The 27,260-nt window shown below is 34.4% G+C and overlaps 1 pseudogene across 1 annotated transcript; it reads right to left on the bottom strand.

The window, feature by feature from the left end:
* Nucleotides 1-1,039: 1,039 nt before the first annotated feature.
* On the bottom strand, nucleotides 1,040-26,555 carry LOC311601985 (pescadillo homolog; annotated as a pseudogene). Its single transcript has 2 exons — nucleotides 26,456-26,555; nucleotides 1,040-2,217 (listed from the first exon to the last, which is right to left on the bottom strand). The product of its transcript is annotated as a pescadillo homolog (transcript).
* Between the last annotated feature and the right edge of the window lie 705 nt (nucleotides 26,556-27,260).

The following is a 27,260-nucleotide window of genomic DNA, read 5'->3' as shown; positions in this document are numbered from 1 at the left end:
ATGGGCCAAAGTAAGAATGAACCCCAGGAGGGCAAACACCAAACCTTATAAATCTATGTCCGCTGTCAAAGGGCTTAGATTTCTCTGTCCCTCTAGTTTTGCTAGCAACAGCATACATCTTTCTCTTGGCCTGTTTCACTCCTTGTACACAGCTTTCCATGGCAGGAAAACATCTTTGTTTTCTCCAACTTTGTCACCTTTCTCTAGCTTTGTCATCTCCAAAATCCAAATCTTTTTTTAGTTACCACAGCAACCCAAGCTTCACCTTCACTTCTTCACAAATGGCCTCTCAGGTCCCCTACCCTCTCAAGGCCTTAACACAGTCTCTCAGAAAACATGTTCTCTGGCCTCAGCAACACACTGAAACTGAGAGCAAGAATCCTTAATCCTTTAAGTTTTGTTTAAGTCCTCTAAAGCCAGTAAAATGTGGATACTATTACCAAATTTAGCTGTCAGCTTAAGATGAAACCTCACTCTCTTTAGTCACATTTCAGCATTTCAGTAGTATTTCTAGAAGCACACACACACACACACACACACACACACACACACACACTTAGGCTATCTTGCCCAAGCTGGAAGCTTCCCTAGGTAGAATGTTGCTCTGATGGCATGCTTTCTTTTGTTCCAACATAGAGGTTTTTTTTTCCCCCACTGGCGCGGAAAGTCCAGTCACTTAAAAAACAATCCCAGAGGATGTGTACAAGCTATATAGGAGCCTGTGGAAAGCCAAGGAAAATGAGAATGACAGACTGCTAGAGTAAGAACTGGGTTGAGTAGCAGCCTTTTTGCCATGGCAGGCTAGGGCTTTCCTCATACCAACAAAAGTGTGAGTGAGTTGGCTGATGTGTATGTTTCACTAGTTTGCTTCTTCATGTCCAAATCTCAGTGAAGAATTTCAAGAGCACACAAGCCTTGTCCTTTTGGCTTTTTTTCTCAGACTTCACAGCTTATTAATGGGCTTTCCTTTCCTCTGATAGCTTGTTGGCCCCTCTGGTTTTGTGCTGCTGTTGAACATGTTTTGGTATAGATACTTCTCCTACTTTTTCATCACCATGATGGCCAGGCACTTTTGTTCCTCCTGGGCCATCTGCTGCTTGTATTCCAGTTTCACAATGCTGATCACTGCCCGGGGCTTCTTTCCTTCCAGGCTTTGCTGATCCAAGGTTGACAGATACACCTCTGCCTCATTCTCTGAATCAGCTTCCACATCTTTCTCTTCCCCATTTTCCCTTATAACATCATCATCACCTTCATTATAATCATCTTTATCATCCTCATTCTCATCTTTGTTCTCCTCTTCCTCTTTCAAGTTTCCTGTGTCTTCACCCTGCTATAGAGCAAGTAGCTTTAGTGTTGCAGGAGGAATGTAATCACTTTCCTTCTCATATATGACGGGAAAAAGGTGGAAGTGGGCAGCTGAACCCAGGGAAAGTCCTCTGCCACAGGCAGGAGTACTCAGACACTCCCACAGTCAAACACCCATTGGGGCTGTACTTGACAATGATGGGGGTTTGTTGCCCATGTCAGTCAACATACTGGTGAGTGATGCAAGAGTCTATGACATCATAGGTGGTTGTATGCACAAAGACTTCTCCTAGGATACTTCCCTACCAAAACTCCTGATAATGAAGGCTAATTCTTCACAGAGTACCTCATGGTTCATGAAGAACTTCAGGCCTTTGAAGAGGTTCTTGTGCTTTCCTATGACTCCATTACTTTCTTTTCTGCATGCTTCCTCCTGTGTTGTCATCTCTGCATCAGTAGGAAATTCATGGCCTAGTCCTTATCTGCAGCAGACACCACCACTCAAGCCAGGCTGCCAGTGAGGGAAGTCAGTTTTTTTCATAGAACTCTCAAAGTCCAATGCCTGTATGTCCTCACTGAACTTTGTTTCAGCTTGGGCTTGACTTTCAAGCTTCGGCTGGTACTGAAGGTTAAGTGACTGGTAGAGACAGAAGTTGACAAAACCGAAGAGAGTGGTATAGAACTTGGTAAAGGTGGTCATAACCCTGTAGTCCACATCTGTTGGATGATCATGAGAGAAAGCATAGGGTGCAATCCATATGATGGGCTTGCTCAGCACCTCAGCCTGATAATAAATGCTGTTGTTGGACAGGATGAACTTGTACAGAGCTCTGGCAGCAATGATGTACTGCAGGAACTCCACAGTCAGCCTGCAGCAAAGCTGAATGGTCTGCACATGGCACTTGCATGCTTTTTAAATGTTTTCTATTTCTCTAATTTTAACCTCTTTTCCAATATATACTTTGGCTATAATACTAAGCTTTCTAGTTGTCCTTTTCTCTTCAAATAGTATGTTTTATATTACTTTCTGCTCTGATAGTTCTTTTTCACTGTATATCTATATAACCACCATTAATAATAACCATGCCTCAGATTTAATATTATGCCATCTGGAAATTTCCTCTACTAGTAAAAAATGCCTACTACTTTTCAATTTATCATCAGGCAATATCTTAAAAGATAGGCAGAAGACAGATTCTTCACTAAAATATCACAGAGACCACTTCTATCACAATTATTAATATTGAACCCTTCTATATAATTTTGACCTTGGTCTCCGAAGTCTTTCTTGCTCCAGGAACTATTATATTCTAGATTTCTGAAAAATGGACCCTTGAGTTTTGCTTATAGTACTAAAGGGCTTTCCCAGCCCAAAGTTTCAGAGTCTTCCACATTTTTCCTGAAAACAACATGACTAAGCTATTGAAAGCAATATCTCACTCTTTGATGCCAACGTCAACATTAATTACTTTTTCAATAATATGATAAAGCATTATGCCACCCCAAATTTATGAAATAAAGAATTTATTTCTGAATGTGCTTCTAGAGACAGGAAAGCACTGCAATAAGTGGTAGACATTAAGAAAGAAACATGAAGATGAGACATCAGAGCTTCAAACACAAACATGGTGTAGAAAGTGAAAATGTGAATGGCACAAGGTAATAAATTCTCAAAATCCAGCCCCCAGTGATATATTTCCTCCATCAAGTTTGTACCACTTATAGCTTCTCCATATGAAGCCACCAGTAAGTGACAAAATATTCAAATATCTGAGACCATGGGGAAAATACCTCATTTAAACTACCACAGTACTCAATTTTGAAGTAATGACACTGATACATTGGAAGTAATACATAGCTCTCTAGCAGGACTTAAGGCTCACCAAATAGGGAATCTCTGCCTAGTGCTATAAGCCTAGCCTGAGAAGGCATAGATCCTAAATAACTTACTGCTGCTACTTTCCTAAGCTAATATAATTTCCATCTATATTCTATATGTTCTTATACTCACAGATACCTATAGCTTATGTTGCTCATCAAGGATGCTTATTTATGTAACATATGAAGATTATAATAGAGAGTTGAGACTTGTAAAATGGAGAAAATAAGTGACAACAAGGTACTCAGATATACTTGGTAAACATGCAATGCCACCCCAGTATATAAATCTCATGAAAATTCACAGAAAATTATAGAGCAGAAAGACTATGAGACAGAGAACCCAGATGTCTTGTATAGGATAGTATTTTCTATGCAAGGCAAGGAAGCCATACCCATGAAATATCAATAGCATCATTACTTAAACAAGACCTGAATCATGACAATATCAGACAACATGTTAATTTAGAAAGGGAGTTGTGAAATTTCCTAATATCCCACCACTAGAGAAATCAAAGGCAATTGACAAGGCAATAATCAATCAAGATAGGTAATCTTATAAAAAGTGGTTAGACCTAATCATATGTACAAACATATGGGCAACATCAATATTTTCAGTAAATAATTAAAAAAGAGAAGGTGACAAGTTGATATTGAGTATAGTGAAACACAGGAGGAGACAAGGCAGAGGAGAAATAGTTAGAAATGATGTGAACACAGCACTCATTTATGGAATCTTAAAAAAAATAAACATTGAAATAAAAATGTTCTGTCATTCCCATTCTAATCACAGCCGCCCTTAATTGGGTAACTGGCTGCAATCAGATCAGTGGCCTGAGAGGGAAAGAAAGACAAGAATAGCTTGGGGATGATGAAGACCACAGACAGTGGGTGAATGGGATGAAAACAGACTCTTGGGGGACAAGCTTCATTGAGAAGCTTGCTTAATTTTGGGGAACAAAGGCAAGTTAAACCTTTGGGGAATGGGTAGAGGCTTTTGAGATAAGTGTATTTCATTGGCTGGGGCTAAGGTGCTATGAATGCCCTATTTTAATGAAGAGGAATTCCAGAGGCTTGCTGGACATAACCTTATAAAGAGAGAGGAATTTTAACTTGGTTATGGCCACCTCTAGTGGTATGGAAAAAGGTGGGGGACAAAGGACTATGTGTAGTAGGACATGGAAGCCCAGGGCAGAGGAGAGAGTGGTCCTCACTCCTATCACCCTGGAGACAAGATGTCCAGGGTTGGACATGACCTGAACTCATTCCTGCTCCAGACCAGCTCCACTGCTCCCTGGCCACACAATGTTCTTTCAAATAGTTCAACGTAATTCAAATACTTTTAAATAATTCAATGTATAAAAGTAAACTTTTATATGTTATAAGTGAAAAACCATTCATGTAGTTGAACTCACTTGCATACTTCTCTTTTAAAAATATTTTACATTTATGCAGAAACTGTGAAGGTAGTACTTATATTAAAAAAATTGTTATCTAAGTTTACATGTTATCATCTCACTAATTCTTTTAACTTCCCAATGTAACTTACATTTTCAAAGCTAAAACAAATAGCATTGATTTAACTGTCTTAATTAAACTGTAATTTTTTTCACATTTCCCAAGTATCTCTGCAAACGAGCTCTTTCACTTTCTAGTATGTAATGAGGTAAAACAGAGGTAATCACTGTGTCCTCTTAATGTCCTCCAGTATATTAATCTTAATCAACATTTCCTCATTTCTTGTAATATTGAAAATTTACTCATCATCTGTTTGAAAGAATATCCTTTAAGTTCTGATATTTGAATAAGGATTATACTAAGGTCTTCAATTTTTCTTTGGAGAAAGGTTACAGAGCCTGCCTGTCATTCTCATTGCATCAGCAATTATCACATATGATTTACTATGCTGATAATCATCTTGGTTGCTTACTTAGTAGAGTTTCTCCAAGGTTATTTTACTTACAATGTTTTAAAATATATTGTATTATCTAGCCTTTGTTAATAAATATGTCTATAACACTTTCAAGGAAGGACTCTACAAACCTAGAACTTTGTGTATGTTAGATAAGCATTATACCACCTGATCTATACTATTAGTCCTAATTTTAATATCCAGCAATCATTGTATATTTGCAGCATGTCTGTTGATACTATGTGTCCATTTATTTTCAGTTGAATAATGATCTAAGTCTTTAACTGAGTGTCTTCAAAAAAACAAAAGTACAAAGCTGGGAACATTTTTGAGAGTTATGTAAGGTGGCAAAAAGAGATGATAGTGTGTCTTCATTAACACTAGGCAATATTTATCTTTGTAAATTATTTGATATGTTTCACAGAGTAAACTTGACCCATATTAATTACCAAAGTGTATTTATTCTAGAGTAATAGAGAAATCTTCCTTTAAATATGTTCTATGGCTTTCCAGAGATTTCAAGGATGAACTACAAGAAAAAAAAGGCAAGGGATAGGATTTGTCATTCCCATTTAACTTGCTCTTAAAAAAGCATTAGGCATTTCAATTTACAATGAAAGAAAAGTATTTGAGTTCCTAAGAGGGCTGCCTATGAATCCATGAAAACTACTCTATTAAGTACAGTTCACATTATAATAAAGCAGCTAGCTAGACAGAAAACTGTCCACAAATCATGTTTTAGTTTATATAAAGTTTTATTAATATATAACCAATTTTATTTATTTTTCTACTGAATATTGTTGATTTCCTATTAGAAAACTAGTGTTGAGTTGCTGTGACAGATTATTACAGACCCTTTTGAAAATACTTATTATATATTCCTTTACAGAAAGAACTGTGAGTATCTTCTCTGTGTTCTTATCTTCCTTCAAAATATCATCAAATCACTGTGCATTGGGGTGACCAGGCAGTTGTAGTACAGAGTCTTTATCCTTGTACATGATCATGAAGACTACAGGGATGGTACTAGCAGAGCTATATATCTCTGATTGAAAAGGAAATGACAGAACAGGAGATAGAATCAAGTAGAAACCATTTAAACATTTCTAAAGGTCCCAACGATGGTTGGAAAAGAGCTATTTTCCACATTTGGTGTGGATTCACAAAAAGAAAATGAGAGATAGGATGTTATGTGTAAGTCACAGATGAAGAACATTAAAAATATGTATCAATATGAACAGATGACAAATGATTCTCAGAAGGAAGACGAAGAAGATAACTTACTAAGGGAAAAGAACCTGAAAACAAAATTATCATTAGAAATGACCCAAGCCTGCCAGCGCCATAAAATATAAAGATTTCTGCATTGAAAATGTTTAGAGTGAAGGAATTTGGCTGGGTTCACAGGTTACATAGGCAAAGAAAGACTTTGATATTTTTGGTGTTGCAAGATGGCACAGAAAATCATCAGTATGTCTTATCAGATGATTTATGTTTGTGTAACAATGGAATAGTCTTGTTCACTGAGAGTAGTGTGTCAGTATGTGGAACAGTAAACCAAATTCCAAAGGACGAACAGGCTCTGGTGGGCCATGAGCTGAGCTGTGACTTCTGGGAACTGGTGGTTTTGCACCCAGTTGCAGGAGCTGATAACCTACTTTGTTTTTACAAAGTTTATATAATTCTTTGGGTATATTCTGTCATATATTCCATTACATCCCTTCCCACACTACATTAAATTTCCTCTTTTCTCCTTGTATGATTTTTTCATCTAGTCCAGTGTTTACCTTATTTTTAAGTAGCAATACATAATTTATTGACAAAAAAATCAACATTCTTTTTGTTATAGTTTCCTGTGTTTCAAAAAAATTAAAGAAGACATGAAAAGCTGGAAATAAACTACATGCTATGCCTTACATTAATGTCTTTTTACTATCTAACATAATTAATATATAATAACATTTTTACAAATTGCTTATATGCTTTCATCTGTTTATAGCTCCATATTTAGTTATAATTTTCTGCATTATATTTCTCATAAAATGTAGTTTATATTTAAACATATATTTAGTATAACTATATTTTCAGTTTAAGAAAATAATAATTGATGATCTATAGGAGAGTCTGATTATATTTTTTCCAATGCTCATTTGTTGATTAGTGGGAATACAGCCCATCAGAACACATGGCATGCCTTGGAGAGAGAACTTAGTTAAATTTTCACTGCAGCCCTCAGTAGATCTGCTATGAGTATGCACAACAGAGAAGATGATATTCAAACATAAGACAGGTATGACTTAACTAATTATGGCAGATAGGATTTTAGGTGTAGTCCTTTAGGAATACATTAACTTTTCATTACTCAGAAATTACAACAAAAGAGGAAAGCTTCATCTGGGCCCTGCCCTTAAACTAAAGGCTAAGGGGACTAGAATCATTTAAATAACCCACCTGATAAAATGAGTTCATTACAAATTTTAAGTAAATTCTCCTTCATTATTTTTTCCTATCTGAATTTTTTGTCGGAATTGGCAGAATATTTGTTATAAAATCAAGAATATATTTTATATGATAATCTTACTACATAATTAAATGCCTCAAAGAAATAGGAAGAAACACTTCTTTAAATTAAATTCTAATTTTATTAACAAGTAGAATTTATATAATTTAATTTATTTTAAAACTAAAGCCTTGCTTCTCTTTATATTTCTTTTAACTTTCTAGATCATACAGATTTTGCAAAATAAATAAGCTTGACCATGGAATACTTGCATTGATCATCAAATTTGTGCCATCATTCGACCTATAAAGAGAAGATAGTCTGTATGAAGCTACTTATCATACACATATAATTTTCATCAAAATGCTGTATATGTATGTCCATATATCTGTCTGTCTATCTGTTTGAATATGTTATTGTGAACTGTGTATTTAGACAGATTTACACATAATAATACAGTCAAATAAAATTTCAAATGTTTTATTGAAATATTTTTAGTTTTCATGGAAGAACAATACTAGTTTATGGAGTGAATGGCTATAGCAATACATTTATTTATTGTGTTTTGAAAAAATCAGAGCAGCTAGCATGTACTGCACCCAAAATGTATCATTTCTTAAAGAGAGCACTCAAATTGTCTTTGCTAAATACTTAGAATTGTTTAATACTGTATTCCCTGCCATAATCATCCTATTGTGAAATACAGAACCAGAACTAGCTTTATGTGTATTGTTCAACATTTATTCATCCCACTCTCTCCACTCCTCTACTAGAATATTTTAGAAATATTTTACTTTTTCTTTCTATGAGTTTAGAGTCTGCATGTGAAAGAGATCATGTGGTGTTTATCTTTCTGTGTTTGGCTTATATCAAATTAATGAAATAGATATATTCGTGGAAATGCAGACTACAAACCAATCACTAAAATGGATCATTGGAAAGGGTGATATTCATATGCAACAAACTATAAGTTGATCTGATATTTTATCTTACTTCCAACTTGGTAAAGAAATTTCTTGGACATTGGTAAAGAATACATTTGGTATGTCTATAAAATAGTTCCAGGAAATATTTCATTGAGATGATTCTTCCTGTATATGAATGGCACCATAATCTAAACTTACATCCTGAATTCAGTCAACAGCATAAAAAAAGAAAGTTACCTGAATGCTAGTGTCCTCTCTTCTCTGCTTTCTGATATCCTCAAATGTGAGCATATTGCCACCATAGCTATGAATCACTTCTAATATCACGTATCCCAATGCCAGTTGTGAATCACTTTTGCTATATCATTTTAATTATGAGCTGATATAAATTATCTCTTCCATATGTGGTGTTTTGTCAGATTTTTGGTCTCATTAATGCAAAACACAACTAGTACAACATCCTCTATTATTGCATATATAGAAATCAATTTATAATAAATCCAAGAATACTGGTATAGGCAAGTTATAAAAAATAACTTTGTGAACCCATGACAATGTAAATGAAACAAGATTATATTATGTTGAGTTAATTAAGCTAATAGAATTTTGTGAATCAGATGAATCTGTATGAATGTGAATAACATATAGGATTATATTGAGTCCATTTTTATTAATAATAATATTTATTGCATCATAATACAAAAATAATTTTAATTATTATAATTATCTTCTTTCAAATTTACAACTAGGATAGTTGTTGCAAGTTAGTTTGCAGGATAGTTTACTGCAAGAAATAATTTTTTCAGTTATTATATTGCCATTTAATTATTAATTACACTGTAACATTTATGATCTTTGGATTGTAGTCCATGGGTACAATCTTACATGCATTTTATCAGAAGCTTCCAAATTAGAAATAACTCAATAGAAAATTTCTAATTATAAGCCGGGCGTGGTGGCACACGCCTTTAATACCAGCACTCGGGAGGCAGAGGCAGGTGGATCACTGTGAGTTCGAGGCCAGCCTGGTCTACAAAGTGAGTCCAAGATGGCCAAAGCTACACAGAAAAACCCTCTCTCAAAAAAAAAAAAAAAAAAAGAAAAGAAAATTTCTAATTATGTTGGCCAACTACAAAAAGTTATGTGAAAATATATACAGTGTAAGAGATTATAACTTAATTATAAAATATTTAATTGTTAAATTACAGATTATAGCCAATTAAATATATAAAATGAGATTTAATACTTATTGCTAATGTGCTACTGTATAATTGGTAAAATAAGAATTTTACCAAAAATATATTGTAATACAGTGCAGTTGTCAACATTAATTTAAAAGTTGCTATAAAACAATTTTCTTCAAACTTTGAGAAGTAAAAAATGGTAAAGTTAAGATTTTCTTGAAAAATAACATTAATGTTAGCCAGTTGTTGTGGCAAATACCTTTAATCCCAGCACTTAGAAGGCAGAGGCAGGGGGAACTCTGTGAGTTCTCGGCCAGTCTGGGCTACAAAGAGAGCCCAATACAGCCAGGGATTTTTGTGTAACAGAGAAACCCTGTCTTGAAAACCAAAAAGAAAAAAGAAAAAAGGAAAAAGAAAATTAATGTTGTTAATTTTGTTGTGTTTGGAGGATTTTTCCAAATCTTAGTTTTAAAGCTCTGTAAGCTTAAAGGCTTAAAGATTAACTCAAAATCCTCACTAGGTATATTTGCAACCTTTCACAAGTCATATTAATGCATCTAGGTGAAGAGCAGTGGCAGGCTATTTTCTAAACTATTGATTTCCTTTATCTCTTAATGCTTTCTGTTTTGACTCACTGAGCTGTGGTGTAAATGGTTTTCATATTAGTCAAACTTTCTCCTAATTTAAGCCATAGAAGAGCTCCATACCGCTGCTGTTTCTACTGAATTATTTTTCTTAATAAATATTTAGGAATGAAGTACTAATCAGCAACCCTAAAAACTCTAAAGCTTCAACCTAATCCATTGACTTTCACTCAGTTATATTGTAAATATCCCATTTTCACCTAAAGCATTTCATTTATAAGCTATAATACTAAATTTTATTTTTTCCAAGATATATATTATTTTATTAATTTATTCTTGTTACATCTCAATGGTTATTTCATCCCTTGTATCCTCCCATTCTTCCCTCCCTCCCATTTTCCCCTCATTCCCCATTTTAGAATCAAAGTCCATCTTATTTATTTCAGTAGTTAAACAAGAACAAAATTAGACTTAAATATTATATATTTTTAAGGAAAGTATAAGGTAAATCAGAGGCATTTCTGTTTTTCAATTATCTTCTAGATATAACATTTATGTATTTCATATATGTTAATGTAAGTAAACAAATTAATTTATATTATCTCAATATTTTCAAGTTATATGATTGAGACCTGCTTTCCTAATTTTCACAGAACAAAAATAAATCAAATAACCACATAGTTTGGGAAAATATTCTATAGTGGTATTGTTAATACCATGTTATTGTTCAATAGGAATTTTTCTTTACATAGCATTTAAAAGATGGCCTTTCAAAACATGAAATTTATATGACTTCATTTGGAAAATAATTATTATACTGTGAGCATTCAACTATTATTCCTGGAATTTAGGAAAGTAAAATATTTAGTAGTCTGGATAAGGAAATTTAAGGTAAAAAATATAAATCTCAGCCATAAAGTTAAGTCATTTTTCAAATTGATAAAGTAGCTCTGTGTCTTTGGGTTATGGATTATGAGAAAATGGTTATTCGGTGTGCATTTGTATCATGGATATATCAAGCAAATTTTCCTTTCACATGAAGAATTAATATACTTAAGTAGACTGACTTTCCTATGTCCTATTTTACAAAGAGATTTGACAAATAACTATTCACAAATGTATCAGGATCTGATACAAAAAAGAGGCATTAATAGAATAAAACAATTTTTAACTTACTGCTTAAAGACAAAAATTTTATATTTGCAAAAGTAACAGGTAAACATACTATTGTCATCTATATATTCAGAAAATCATGTTTGTCAACTAAAGTTTGTTATATTGCATCTTGTTTTGGCACTTATTTGCAGTAGGAAAATATATTGCAACAATAGGCTTCATGTAAATTTCATTTATAACACCAATATTTTAATTTAATACAGTGGTTAGATTATTAATTCATTAGTTTTGCTTTCATTTCTTATTTTAGTAAGAAAAATGAAATTGAGGAGTTACAATGTGGTACTATGAACTGCAGGCACCATGTTGAGTATCAGATCTCTAAAACCAAACTTAGGTGTTATGAATAAAATATCCATATGAGGTAATTCTTCTAATTTTCTTAAGTAAGTTATTTAATAACCCAAGGACAGATCATAATACAAATACCCTGCAAAGCTACATGACAAACATATTGAGATGGTAACAAATTTTAAAATCTTGAACACTCTTGAAATTGGCCCTCCACAAAATATTAACAAAAATGACAAAAAATAACTCTTTCTCAACTACGTGGAGTGGCACAGGCCTTTAATTGCAGTGCTAGGGAACCTGAATCAAGTGTATTTCTATTACTTTGAGGCCAGCCTGGTCTACATAGTGGGCATCAGCACAACAGAGACAATAAAGTTAGGTCCTCCCTCAAAAAACAAGAAAAGAGACTAAAATATCTCTAGAAAAATATTAAATGCAGCTTACAGACTGGGAAAAGATTTTAACCAACCTTCCATCTGACAGAGATCTAATATCCATTCTATTTGGAGTTCTGTAGGCTTCTTGAATATTCATGGGCATTTCTTTCTTTGGGTTAGGTAAGTTTTCTTCCATGATATTAAAAATATTTTCTAGGGCTTGCAGTTGGAAGTCTTCCTTTTCTTCTGTCCCTAAGATACTTAGGTTTGGTCTTTTCATAGTGTCCCAGATTTTTCTCTCAGGTTTCCACTTCCTTGATTATCCCTGATTGTATTTTTTACATTGCTTGTATCTCCAGTTTTAGGTCTTGAAACTTTTTATTCATTTCTTTCTCCTGTTTGATCGTAGTTTCTTCAAGTGATTTGTTCAGTTCTTTCTTTGTGTAATCCAGTTTTGGTTTGAGAGATTTATTTTCCCCCTTTAAGGCCTCTATTGCTTTCATAACCTCAGATTTGAAATCCTTCTCTTGTGTGTCAGCTGAGATAGTTTCTTCAGGGCTTGTTGTGGTGATGGGACTGGGGATTTTGGTTTCTGGTGGTAACAAATAGCCCTTGGGATTTTTGCTTGGCTTCTTATGCTGACCTCTTCACATTGTGATGTCTCTGGTTGGAGTATATGACCAGGGCCTGCTTGGATGTTGGAACTTTCTCTGGTATTTCTGGGAGACCTGAGATAAAATACACTTGTGATCATGACTGTTTGGTCTGCTATGTGCTAGACCCCACAGGTACTGGTGATTTTGCAGGCTCAAGCTAGTACTGTGGCAGTAAGAAGTTCAATAGCTGCCTGCAGGCTGGGCATGTGGGCAAGCGGGCATGTGACAGCTGAGTACTTGGGAACCCAGGAGCTCTCTCTGTGGCTTTTCTGGGTGACCTGCGATCAGATCGATTTGTAATCTAAACTGTGGGATCTTCTGGGTGCTAGGACACACAGATGCTTGTGGTTCATCAGTTTCTAGCTAGTTCTGTGCACTAGGGAGTACATAGAGCTCCTCACCAGCCTGGTGTGTGACAGTAGACTTTGATGGCTGTGTGCCCATTTCTGTGGGGACTAAAGGCCATTTTTACTATGTTAACTCTCCCAATCCACAAACAAGGGAGATCTTTCCATCTTCTGATGTTATCTTCAATCTCTTTATCCAGATATTTGAAGCTTTTTTCAAGCAAGTCCTTTATTTGCTTGGTTAGAGTTACTCCTAGATATTTTATATTGCTTATGGTTATCGTGAAGGAAGGGTGTAGTTTCCCTAATCTCTTTGTCTGCATGGTTATCATTTGTATATAATAAGGCTACTGACTTTTTTTAGTTAATTTTGTATCCAACAAATTTGCTGAAGGTGTTCATCAGCTGTAGTAGTTCTCTGGTGGAATTTTGGGGTTCACTTATGTGTACTATCATATCTTCTGCAAATAAGGATAATTAGACTTCCTCCTTTACCATTTGGATACCCTTAATCTCCCTTTGTTGTCTTATTGCTCTGGCTAGATCTTCAAGTACTGTATTGAAGAGATATGTAGAGAGTGGGCATCCTTGCCTCATTCCCAATTTTAGAGGAATTTCCTTGATTATCTCTCCATTTAATGTAATTTTGGCTATTGGCATGCTGTATATAGCCTTTATTATATTGACATATGTGCCTTGTATCCCTGATCTCTCCAAAACTTTAAACATGAATGGGTGTTGGATATTGTCAAATGCTCTTTCTGCATCTAAGGAGGTGATCATGCAGTTTTTTTTTCCTTCAGTTTGTTCATATGCTGGAATACATTGGTGTTTTTCCATATATTATACCATCCCTTCATGGCTGGAATGAAGCCTATCTGGTCATGGTGAGTGATATCTTTCACATGTTCTTGTATTTGTTTTGCAAGTACTTTATTGAGTATTTTTGCATCAATGTTCATAAGAAAAATTGGTCTGAAATTCTCTTTTTTTGTTGTGTCTTGATGAGGTTTAGGTATCAATGTGACTATGGCCTCATAGAATGAACTTGGTAATCTTCTATCCATTTCTTTCTTTTGTAGTAGCTTGAAGAGTATTGGTAATAGCTCTTCCTTGAAGGTCTGGTAGATTTCTACCCTAAAACCACCTGGTCCTGGGCTGTTTTTTGGTTTGGAGACTATCAATGATTGCTTCTATTTCTAAATGAGAAATACGACTATTTAATTTGTTTATCTGATCATGTTTCAATTTTGGCAAGTGGATTCGATCAAGAAAATTATCCATTTCCCTTAGATTTTCAAATTTTGTGGCATATATGCCTTTAAAGTAGAATATTATGATTATTTGTATTTCTTCAGTTTCTGTTGTTATGTCTCCCTTTTCATTTATGATTTTGTTGATTTGGATACTGTCTCTCTGCCTTTTAGTTAATTTGGCTAATGGTTTGTCTATCTTGTTGATTTTCTGGAAGAACCCTTACCCAGATATACCCAATGGACAGGACATTCTCCACACTAGAGTGGAGAGTGGGGACTGACTTTAACACAAATTCTGGTGCTCCATGTCTGACCATGTCTCCTGGATGTTGAGGCTTTCTGGATAGCAGGGTACCAAGAAGAGTCGTGATACCCTATGAGCATATACATTGAGAGTAGGTCCCTGTCAGTCACAGTCATAGGAGAGGGGAGTAAGGGGAAAATGTAAGGGAGGGAGGAATGTGAAGATGCAAGGAATGGGAAAACAATTGAGATATAATTAGAATAAATTAATAAAATATATTTAAAAAAGAAATAGGGATCAGAATTTAAGGGAATTATCAATAGAGGAATATCAAGTGGCCTAGAAACACTTAAAGAAATGTTCAACATCCTTAGTCATCAGAGAAGTTCAAATCAAAAGGACTATGAGATTCCAGCTTACAGCCAACAGAATGGCTAAAATCAGAAACTCAAGTGACAACACATGCTGGCAAGAATGTGGAGAGAGGGGAACACTCCTCCATTGCTGCTCAAACTACTGCACCAACCAAGGACTATACAATCCATAAACACTGAACCCCTACTCAGACCTAGCCAATGGATGGGACATTATCCATTTCCTCTTGGTGGGGAGGCCTTGTGATACTCAGAAAAATGATAAAAAGGCTAACAATTAGATAAACACCAAGTTCAATGTATGAGGAGTGTAAGGAAAACAATTACTGCAACTCATTTATCAAGGTAAGCAGTCTAAGACAATGTATAAAGAAAGTGTTCTACAGCTGCACACAGTAATGCTGATGAATAACACAAATTAACATTAAGTAAAATAATAGATACATGTGCATAAATGAAAATATTCTTCAGGATAGGAAGGTTCTACTGCTTTTTTTACAATTATTATAAGCAATATATATTTGATAGCATCACACCTCTAATTTTGATTTCTAAAATATTTCTTGGTAGTGATATTCAATATACTAATTCTTCATGAACCTGGAAAGTAGGACAAAATCATGTGCTCAATAAGAGTAGACAGCTCAAAATTTATAGTTTACTATGATGTTTAGTTCTTTAGGTAAACTAAAGCATTCTGTTTACTAAGCTTCAAACATAAATGTATATATGTAATATAGAGTATACACATGACCAAATATGCATGTGCATAGAGGCTATGTGCCAGTACAAGATAGAAGTAAGCTCTAACAGGTGCAAATAATGTATATAAAGAAAAGACATTATATTGGTTACTATTTTGGGTATAAGGAGTAAGAAGAAAAAACAATTTTAAGCAAGTAAGGATCAAGTAATAAGGGGTTTGCTGCAAGCTAATGTTAATACTAGCATAGATTATTTTTGAGAAATTTTTAATTTTTGAAAGTTTATCAAACTTGTTCAGTTTCTAAGTAAACATTTTACTGTATTAAAAGTTAACTATAGCAAAACAATAAAAGTTACTAAACATGTGTGGTTAAAATGTTGGCATTTTTTCTATTTAATACATATTGATAATAAAGAGCATAATGACTTTTAGTACCAAATTTTCATAGCTTTGGATTCCTTTTTATTAATAGTTTAATTTTTATTTTACTTAATGTCCAAAATAATTAATAAAGTTGGTATTTTTAACATGCATATTTCTAAATCTATACTTTCAAAAATTATTCCTCTTTTATCTCCTATGATTGGTAAAGTTTAATACTTAAATAGGCTGTTTATAAATTCTATTAAAATATATGAATGTTGAGGGAATATTTTAATAAATACCTAATTATTATGATTAATATAAACAAATATATACTAAATTAATTTATTGGTTAAATTTTGTAATGCAAAACATTTATAATTTGAATGAATACTTTCAGATCAGTTGGTAGATAAGAGTTTTACTTACCAATTCAATGCATGATGTAATACGCTTTTGAAGTCAGAATAAACTATCATTTTAATGAATAGATATTGGTGCAATTGGAACACTGAAATTAAGACTGACAATAAAGGGAAGTCAGACATTCCCTTTTGCATATTTTTAACACAAAGGAATGTCTAATATAAAATTCATTGGCTGTGGTTCAGATGAGATTTAGTATATCTAATCATTACACTGATTTTATATATTTCATGCCCCTTTATCTTATATGTTTCTTTCCCTAAGATCTTTATATATACTATAATGAAAAGAAAACCCACTGACAAAATTACACAAAATGTAAAGAGAGAATGTAAATCAAACCTTATTCTACTGCATGTACTAAGGATCCAGAATTTAGATTCTAACATAGTTCAATGGAAATATTCTATTCATGATAGTACAACACTTCAGGGAATGTTCTTAGTTGGACAACTTAGCATGATTTTAAAGCAACATTGAGATAAAAGATAATGTACTTGATATTATTTGAGAAAGTACTTGGAAATTTCTAAGAAAGAAATAAAAGAGTACCTCATACAAAATCATGTATTAACTTAGAAAGACAAAAAGAGCATTTAGTAGAATAATAAGTATAATAAAATATTACAAAATACTCAAAATTTGGAAACATTTGTATGAACTACATTTTCACTGATTTCCACAATTTTTATAATTATAGTTTATCAATGAAACAAAATAAAAATTTAGATACAAAGGATGCATCCATGACTTTCAAAGGAAGAAACCTTAAGAGAATGATGACCCGTTTCCCTTAAGGCGTGTTGGGTAGGTTTTTGTTTGCTTTCTTCGGTGATAAACGTGTATTTTCAATGGGGGTTGGTTATAATTTATTACTGGTCTTACTTAGAAAGAAAACAAGGTTGAACTCAGGGATGTTTCTATTTCCTTTATCTTTCATTCTTAGGTTTGGAGACAGGGGTTGAAAAGAAAGAAAGGGGAATATAGAAATATATAGGGACGATAGAACAAAAAGTAGATTAGTGCATCTCCTCTTCAACTTAATGCCTTAACTGTTACTAACTAGGTTATTTTCATGTCACTGGTATAGAATTTTGCATATAGATTCATTATAAGTTTAAATTTGATATATTGGTATAGAATTCAAATTTAATATTATTTTTCACAAACATTATATATATTTTTACTCTATTAAGTGGTATACCTATACAACTCAATTATAATATAAGGCTTACTTCCAATACTTTGAAAGTGCTATTGCAGGCAGTTTAGTAGACATTATAGAAATTACTTGTTAGCTGATCAAATCATGCTCATATCAATTACTAGTCTATTTTAATCACAAGAATGTTGATCCTAGATGTAATAGTTATGATTCTATGAAAAGGCAATATAAAGTAGTTAGATAAGGTCTTCAAAAACATCAGAGACATACGGAATATGACATTTAAAGATGTTTTCATTACATTAAAGATTCATTGACAATAAGACAGGTTAATGCCTGGCAACACCTAGCCTACCTCAAAGAAGATGATGAGTATCAAAGAACCTCCTTATGGAGATGGTTTCAAATGTGACAAACAAGCCGCTGGGCAAAATGTCCTCATTTATAGTGCAGACAGAATTCAGCCTAAAAAAGGGCAAGCTTGGATGCAAGCAGAGTCAACGGCCCACCTCTGCCAAGACAGCATAAGCGAGTCCTCAGTAGTTCCTTCCTTACAAATATGTTTGTCAGATATTTGGGCTAGAAGGCTGAAGATGATGTTCCAACATTGTAAAGATATTTGGGTGACCAATCAGGCAGCAAAAGGTATCTCTTAAGTTATCATTTTGGAAGCTGCTAACATGCACTACCTGTATACTCAGGTAATTAAGTTTTATTCCTTCTCAAGTCTCTGATAAGGTTGAAGACCAGATCGGTTAGTTTTACAATTAAGCTTACTTGTTAGGGGTTAAGATTTTTAGGTCAAGATACATATTTTAAGTTGATTGAGATGAGATATGATAGATATTGGTTTACATTCAGAATTTTAAACTCGCCAAGATTGGAAAGATGTTTCCATAAGGTTTCCAAGTACATATAGTCAAAACACTATGAATTTAACATTTATGTAATTCTTGATTGTTTCATGGTTCTTCTTGCAGTATGTAGTTTATTGCTTACATGCATAATAATATAAATGAATATGTAAAAAATTTTAATTAAAAGAATGTAAAAATATATGAAAAATAAATTTGTTATAAAAATTAAAAAATAAATAAAAACCTTCCCATAGCCTATTATAGTCTAAAAGCTCAAGTTCTAGTCTTTTCTGAGACTCATGCAATCTCTAAACTTTGATATCCTGTAAAATCAAATTAAAAAAGCAAATCACATATTTCCAACATATACACAGAATGTATATTACCATTCCAAATAAGAGGAAAGGGAGCATAGTGAATAAGTACTGAACCAAGGAAGCCTGAAAATCAAATAGAAAAACTCTAATCTCTGGGTCACCATGTCTGATGTCAAATTACACTTCAGATCTCCAACTCCTTTCAGCTTTGTTGATTATAACACATTACTTTCTCTTTATGTGTTTACATTCTCTGTTTTAGCAGCTTTCTTCAGCAGCTATCCCACAACTCTGGCATTGACATCTTGGTGTCTTCAAGGCAACTCAGGCTTCACTTGTACAACTTCATCCAATGATCTTTTCAGACTTCCATGAAGTTATACCCCAACATATTCTTGGCCTCAGTAATGTACTTAGTCACAAATGGTGATTCCATAAACCCTTTTCTCTATTATTGACTCAAAAGCCAGAAATAAATGGCCAAAGACCCCAAGTTCTTTTGCTTACTGGGGCTGGAACATGTACCCTGTTTTCAAGTATATATTCACAAGCTTTCTGTTCTCAATATTTTCCTTCACTGCAAAATCTTGAGTGTCCTGGAACTTGCCCTGTTGACCAGGATGGACTGAAACTCAGATACACTCCAGCCTCTGTGTTCAGAGTTCTGATATTAAAAGTGTGCATCACCACGTGTGGCCCTAAACTTTTATTTCATTCCTTTTCATTTTTCTGTAATGTGTTGATCTCCTTGAACACAGACTTTGCTCTACATCATGTCTGGGTTACCCCTTTCTACTTAAATTGTGCATCTTGTATTTTTCCTTGGTCAGCTCTCTCCCTTTTATTATAAATCTTCATAAGAGAGAATACTAATAACCACAGGACAGACTGAATACTAGGCTGTTATGAGATTTCCTCTGCTAATGCAATTAATCCCAAAGTCTTCACTTTAGCCTCAGGCAGACTTTTCAGACTAGGAGAAAAAGTAGCCATTAATAGCCAATATATCACCATTACAGTCCTAAAACTACATATTAAGATTCCTCTCCTCTGAAACCTCTTGAGTTGGGACCCCGATAGTTCAAATCATCCTCAGTACCACTCTCTTCCATGTTTCTACTAGAATTGCCATTAAGCCCCACATAAAGCACTTGACTCTTTTTCCAATACAAAATCCCAAATCTCACATTCCTTAAAAGCATGGTCAGGCCTATCACACCAATACCCTAGTCCCTAGCACAAACTTCTGACTTAGGGTTTGTATTGCTATGAAGCGACAGCATGACTATGGCATTACTTCTAAAAGAATACATTTAATTGGGGTTGACTTAAAAGTCAAATGTAGTTCATTTTATCATGGGAGGGAGGAAACATGGCATCTTGCATGCAAACATGGCATTGGAGAAGGATCAGAGAATTCTACATTTTGGTCCACAGGCAGCAGGAACAAAACTGTTTATCTACTAAGCCTGGTTTTGAGTTTCTGAGACCTGAAATCCCACCCACTAGTGACACACTTCTTCCATCAAAGCTGCACTTACCCCAACAAGGTCACACCACTTACTCTCTATGAACTTATGTGGGCTACTTTCTTTCAAATCACTATAGAAGCCACCAACTTTTAACAGTTCTTTAGTTAAGAACTGAGACCTTCTTAATTCCAAGCTGGAAAGTTGATAGTATTTACATTGTATAGGTTTTTTGTAGGTGACTGTATCTGCTTTAAGTTTATGAGTGTAATAGTTCTGTCATATTTGGAAGACATTGTTTAATTCTGGTCACCCTCAGGTGCTGCACTTTTAATATTTCTGCCCCTTTTCTAGAGTGATCCTTGAGCTTTGGGATGAGTGTTTATTTGATAAACATGGCCCATTTATGACTGAGAATCCTAATGACATTTATTATTGTCTGCATTTAGTCAAGTTTGTTATAGCTATGACCTCAAACTTGTCCTACACAAGTTTATTATAGTTATGATCTCAATATTTTCCTAGTTTGTTTTTCCAATTATGTTATAAAATGCTTTGACAAATGTAACTTATAAAAAAATGAGTTTATTTGACTTACAGTTCCAGGCGACACTGAAACATGGCATAGAAATCACAGCAGTAGAAGCTTAAGATAACTGACAACCTTATGTTCACAGTTGAGTACAGAAAATAATAAATTAATGAATAAAGTCTGGTGCTTAGCCAACTTTCTCCATTCTTATACAACGAGGAATGGAATGGTGCCATGAATTGTGGACTGTTCTTTCTTCCTCAACTAGTATCCTCAATATAATATCTCATAGAATTGACCACTGGCATACATAATCAAGACAAAACCTCATTGAGAGACTTCCCCCACATTTTTCTAGATGTTATTAAGCTAACAATTCACAATAACCACCACCCATACATATCCATAATAAAATTTAAGTTGTGAATAATTAAAATAATAATAAACAGCATATTTTTAATATATAACAAAATTAGCAGCAGCACTATTCATACTTTAACGCCTTAATTAAGTAAATGAGTTACTTAAACAAAACACTATCATACTTTCATATTGTGGCATCAATTTTGTGGCCAACATCCTTTCAACTGTGATACTCTGCCTGCACAAAAACAATATATGCAATTAAGTAGTGGACTGATGTCTTATGAACTATGAACCGAAATAAAATTTTAAACCATATAATGTTCTCATTAGATAATTTATCACAGGAAAAATATGAATAATGCTAAAATAATTATTCTAAGAGTTCTATCATTGCTGTGAATATGTAAGTCATATGTATTGGAAGGTTGTGCAATTCATGAGTGAACAATCCTAGAATTGTACAAGAAGAGATTTATAGTCTATATCTGTAGCTACTCTAAAGACTAGAACACTGATTAGAATGCATACTGGGAGATAAAATAAAACTAAGGATTTTATGGGAACTGAAAAAGAATCCATTATCAAAATACTGTGGCAGAATATGTATTTTGACACAACCTTAAAACTTAGTGAGTGATGCAGGTTAAGTCTCACTGAACAATTACTTTGTGGAGAGAATGTTAAGGCAGCTTATTATTCAGGTTATGATATGAATATTGTTGTCATCATTTACTCAGGTTTATGGTGATAATCCTGTGTCATAAACATAGAATGGATGTTGGAGTAACTTTCTGTAAGCCAGGAAAAAAAACTGTATGAAAGTGAATCTAATGAATGCATGGTTCCAGACAAGATTAGCAACACTACAGACAAGCCACTTACTTTGCACCAGAACAATAGGAAAGATCCTGTGATGATATTTCTGGAGTTGTCTAGAACCCATGCATTTTAAGTACAATGTTATAAAAAGTAATTCCTTTTCAATACTTTTTTTGGAGGAGACAGATCTGGAGTGTTCTGTGTTTTCATGTCATAAAAAAAAAACTTGTTTCATTTCATTTGCTCATTAAAGACAGATTCAAAGTTTCATGTTTCATGGCATCTTTTCTTGCTAGTAGCATAACTAGATGTTATGCATTTAGTGATGTATAAAGGCAACACATAAGAAATTTGAGATTATGAAGGCTTACATGCATATTTTATGCAGATGCATAGGAAACTACTCATTATGTAAGAAAGTTAAATTCACTTGATTGGTCCATAAGAAGTGGAGAGAGTGTATCTAAAAATTTAATGGTACCCTTAGCACATTAGACTTGCCAAGAACAAGCAACATCTACCAAGGTAAGCAAAACATAAGTAAAACCAGCTTGAGTGACTTGTCATGTAGGATATAGGGGTAGGTGTGGGGTTTTCTTTCTGTGCTAGAATTTATATCATAGCACCATGCTTTCTGGGTACTAAAAGTGGACTTAGAGTGTTTAGTTATCTTTTCCTGATGGATTTTACCTTTGATTCTATGCAGTCATTCCTTTCTTTTCATTCATTCATCTTTTTAGTAGTGGTAATGTTTACTCTCTGCTATTATATATTGAAAGAATGTAAGAAATTCAAATTTCTTTTTCTTTGTATTTTCCCCTCCCTTTACCCTTCCCAGATCCATACCTCCATAACTTCATATTCATTCTTGTTCAGTATCTCAAGAGAAAAAAGAAAAATCTAAGTTGATGAACAAACAAACAAAAGGAAAGGAAACCAACAAGGCAAATATTATACACACAAAACAAAAGGTACCCAACAAAGATTGACTCAATTTTGTGTTGGCCAACTATGCGGGAACATGTGGTTTGCTCTGGAGTGTGGTTGAAGAAACTCAATGACACTACATTGGATAAAACTGATTTTCTTATTACCAGAACTCCTCCCCCCAATGATTAAAGATACATGTTAAAGAGATAGTGGAACTATTAAAAGAACCAAAGGTGGTGAATGACTCCAGGAAAACAGTGGCTTCCAGGCACAATATGTCTGATATACATATTAAGTCACAGAGACTGTGACAGCATGAGTAAGACTTACACAGTTTCAAAATAGAAAAATACCAGCACTGAGAAGGAGGAGACGTGGACACAAAATCCTGCCCATAACCAAGAAACTATTTAAACTATTTAAAACACACACACACACACACACACACACATACACACACACACACACACACACACACACACACACATATATATATATATATATATATATATATATATATATATAGAGAGAGAGAGAGAGAGAGAGAGAGAGAGAGAGGGCGGGAGAGAGAGAGTTATGTCAGAGCTGAGAGTTTCCATAAGTTTCAGAGATGTCACTGGATTCAATATATTGAGCAAGTTTGAACTTTTAAAAACCATATAGCATATTGAGGGCTAATTAAATTAATGTTGCATGGTGAGATATATGTTGATCCTTTACAAGTCAGGAACATAATATTAGGATTTTTATATAAAATGTTGACCCACCTTTCAAATTCCCATGTACTGAGGGCTACATCATAGATAAAAATAGTGCTTAGAGGAAAATTTTGGAAAAAAATGATTTTACGATAAGATATTTACTTTCATTAATGCATTAAGCCCTGATTGATTAAAAATTTGAGAAAGGGGCTACAGAGATGGGTCCATCTTAAGAAGAATTGAGTAAGGTTCCCTGTAACCATGTGAATTACCTAACTTGTAACCTCAACTCCAGGGGTACACAATGCTTCATCCTCTGAAGGCATATACACTCACATGCACATATTCCATATTCCATACCAAAACATAAAGACTTGATACAAAATAAAAATAAATTAAATTTAAAAGTTAGACTGCTAAGAAATCACAGGAATTTTTGAAGTTGTTCCTGACTTGAAGAAATGAGTGACTGGTAATGTGCTTGTGAAGGATATCACCTATCACTCCTTCTAATTTTTGTTTTTCTTGCTGGGCTTCTAGTAAGTAAAAAGCCTTTATTTTTCCTTTTCTGATATCCTTCCTCCATGATTTTCTGTGGTACCAAAGGCCAAGAAACAATGTAACCAAGTTGCTATGGACTGTCATCTCTGAAAACAAGAACCAAAACTACTGAAAATAAAAGAAAACTATTATATAAAGGTATCTTTTATTCACCTGATGTAATTATTGGTAAACTAACTTTATGTTTATTGTTTTGGATTAAAAATGTATATTAATGATGTGTTGCATTCCAGCTGGATCACACAGACCTAAAAGATCATTGGACGTGATTAGAGCAGCTCTGTCTCTGGATTAAGATTTCTCAACATTTTCTCCCTTTCAGTTTAAGCAAAAAATTGTACACAGTTTAACTGTTATATCATAAAAAACAATATCCAAAATATAATTGACTGAATGTCTTTATGGAGATCAGTTGACGTGATAATCCTTCATAACTGCAGTCCAGATCCTCGGTCTTCAGTAACAGTACATTTCAGCATCATTGTTTTCTAATCTGACAGTCTAATCTGTCCTTCATCTGATTTGATGAGTTGTCTATTTACAGGGGAGATCAATTTTCTCTGTCCCTTCCTTGAGTCAATCCTTTCATGTAGAACTTGATAATATCTTTTTTTTTCCTGGTTTTTTGAGATAGGGTTTCTCTGTGTAGTCTTGGCTATTCTGGACTCCCTTTGTAGACCAGGCTGTCCTTGAATTCACAGCGATACGCCTGCCTCTGCCTCCCAAGTGCTGGGATTAAAGGTGTGCACCACCACGCCCGGCTTGATAATATCTTTTGATGGAACCCGTAGTTTTTCATCACCTGTGGAAATATCAGCAACACCTCTTTCCCAATTTAACACATTCCCTGACTTCCATTGTGATGTTAAAACATTTTAAGTGTATACAGGTTGATCCAATTCAGCAGTTTTTCTACTATCCACTGTCTTTCAAAAGCTGTTGTTCTTGTTTCATTGGCATTGGAAAGAATTTAAAATAAATAAAGTGTTTTCAGTCTATTTATGGGAATTCTTATTTCCCTTTTCTTTTTAATAAGCTGCAATTAGATCTTTTTTTAATCCACATATAAACTAGACATTTAGGCACAATAGGCAGGCTCCACCCTGAGAAGCCAGGTTTCTACTCATTGTACATGGGCTATTTGGTCTTTAGACAATTAAGAATTTCCGGTTTGCTTACTTCCTCTGTCTTTAGTCTCTCAAGCCTTTATATTATCATAAATATTTTTTCTTTTATAGCTACATTTTCCAACCTTTTTTGAGAGGAATTGTATAAAGACTGAAGTTGAAAGTACAAAGTAATTCACTCTGGTGATCACAATTATAATGAATACTGCGATGGCTTTTACATTTTTTTTTCTTTTTTTAAATTTTATTTTATTAATTTAGTCTTATTACATCTCAATGGTTATCCCATCCCTTGTAGCCTCCCATTCTTCCCTTCCTCCCATTTTCCCCTTACTCCCCTCCCCTATGACTGTGACTGAGGGGGACTTCCTCCCCCTTTTTATGCTCCATAGGGTATCAAGTCTCTTCTTGGTGACCTGCTATCCTTCCTCTGAGTGCCACCAGGACGATGGCTTTTTCAAGTATCATTTCTATCCCCTCAACTCCTATCCATGGATTAAGGGATTCAAAATGATGATTTCCACTTCTTTTTTAATGCAAGAAAATTCTGTCTATATAACTAATATTGTCTTTTGGTGTGTTTTGCTGTCTCAGAGGCTCCTATATTGTTCCTTGATCTGGACTTGAAGCTCCTGTGGCTTCAGAATCTCCAGAATCTCTCTGGACATCCAGCCAAACTTGAGGACTGATGCTTCCTATGAAAACAATACAAGGTAAATTTCTCCTCTCTAGCTTTCGGTCAGCTGTCTTTTTTTCTCTCTGATGTTTATATCAGATGTGTTCTGTTCTCTGTAAAATTGTTAAGTTTTCTTCTCCATTTATGTTTTTTTGTTTTTATTGTAAAAATATCTTTTATCCACCTGATGTAATTATCATCTCTGCAGCTTACTGCCTCTGTCTGCTAATGTAGGCTTAGTCCTGGAAGCTTCTAGCCTCCATACAATCTATTCCAGGCCTGCATTGTTTTCAAACTCTTTTATTCACTGCTGAATAAACTCATATTTTCTAGTTCTTTCTAATCTCTCACTAGCTGGTTCAGTTCAGCTGTTCTGGCTCAAAACTCTTCAGTAAGCTGAAGGATTTAAACTGGCTTCTCTCACCTTCTGACTTAATTGCTGTGCTTGACCTCAGAATAATTCTAGCATCTGTTCTAATCTTCTGGATCCTTCTCCTTCTCTGGGCCATTCTGCCTTCACCCATGTCTAGCTTGTCCTCTCTTCAACCTGTTTCTAAAATTCTCCTGGTAAAACTGCCCCCCCCCCACTTTCTTTGTCTGTATCTGGCCCTGTCTCTGTCTCTCTGTATCTCTCTATGTCTGTGTCTGTCTGTCTGTCTGTGTCTGTCTGTCTGTCTGTTTCTCTCTCTCTCTCCTCTCTCTCTCTCTCTCTCTCTCCCCCCGTGTGTGTGTGTGTGTGTGTGTGTGTGTGTGTGTGTGTGTGTTTGGGTGCACAGGCCTGTGCTTGCTGCTCTCTGAAATAACTTTTCTTTCCTCTTTGTGCTCCTGAGAGTTGAGCATACCCTCATCTGTCAAATCTTTCTCTCCCTCTCATTCAGACATTTTCAAATGTGCATGCTTCCTTTTATTAACTAACTTTACCTTCTTTGTTTGAGATTAAAGGTGTGTACTAGGGGCATGTTGCATTGCAGCCATAGCCCATAGACCTAGAAGGTCTTTGGGTATGATCAAAGCAGAAATGTTTCTGGATTAATGTTTGTCAATACTATTACAAGTGTTATCAAGAAGGATATTAACCTGGGGACCTTAATGAAAAACTAAGTGGTTTATACAAAACAGCAAATATGACTCAAAGATAACTCAAAAATTGACATGACCTACCTAAAATAATCTCAAAGTGGTAAAGGCAAAATTTGTTTTAAAGACTTTTCAAGACATAGTCTTTTGGG

The sequence above is a fragment of the Acomys minous genome (genome assembly GCF_964271855.1).
Source record: "Acomys minous genome assembly, chromosome: 7".
NCBI classification, from domain to species: Eukaryota; Metazoa; Chordata; class Mammalia; order Rodentia; family Muridae; genus Acomys; species Acomys minous.
Note: the sequence above shows the minus strand (reverse complement) of the source record. Positions and strands in the feature narration are given on the sequence as shown.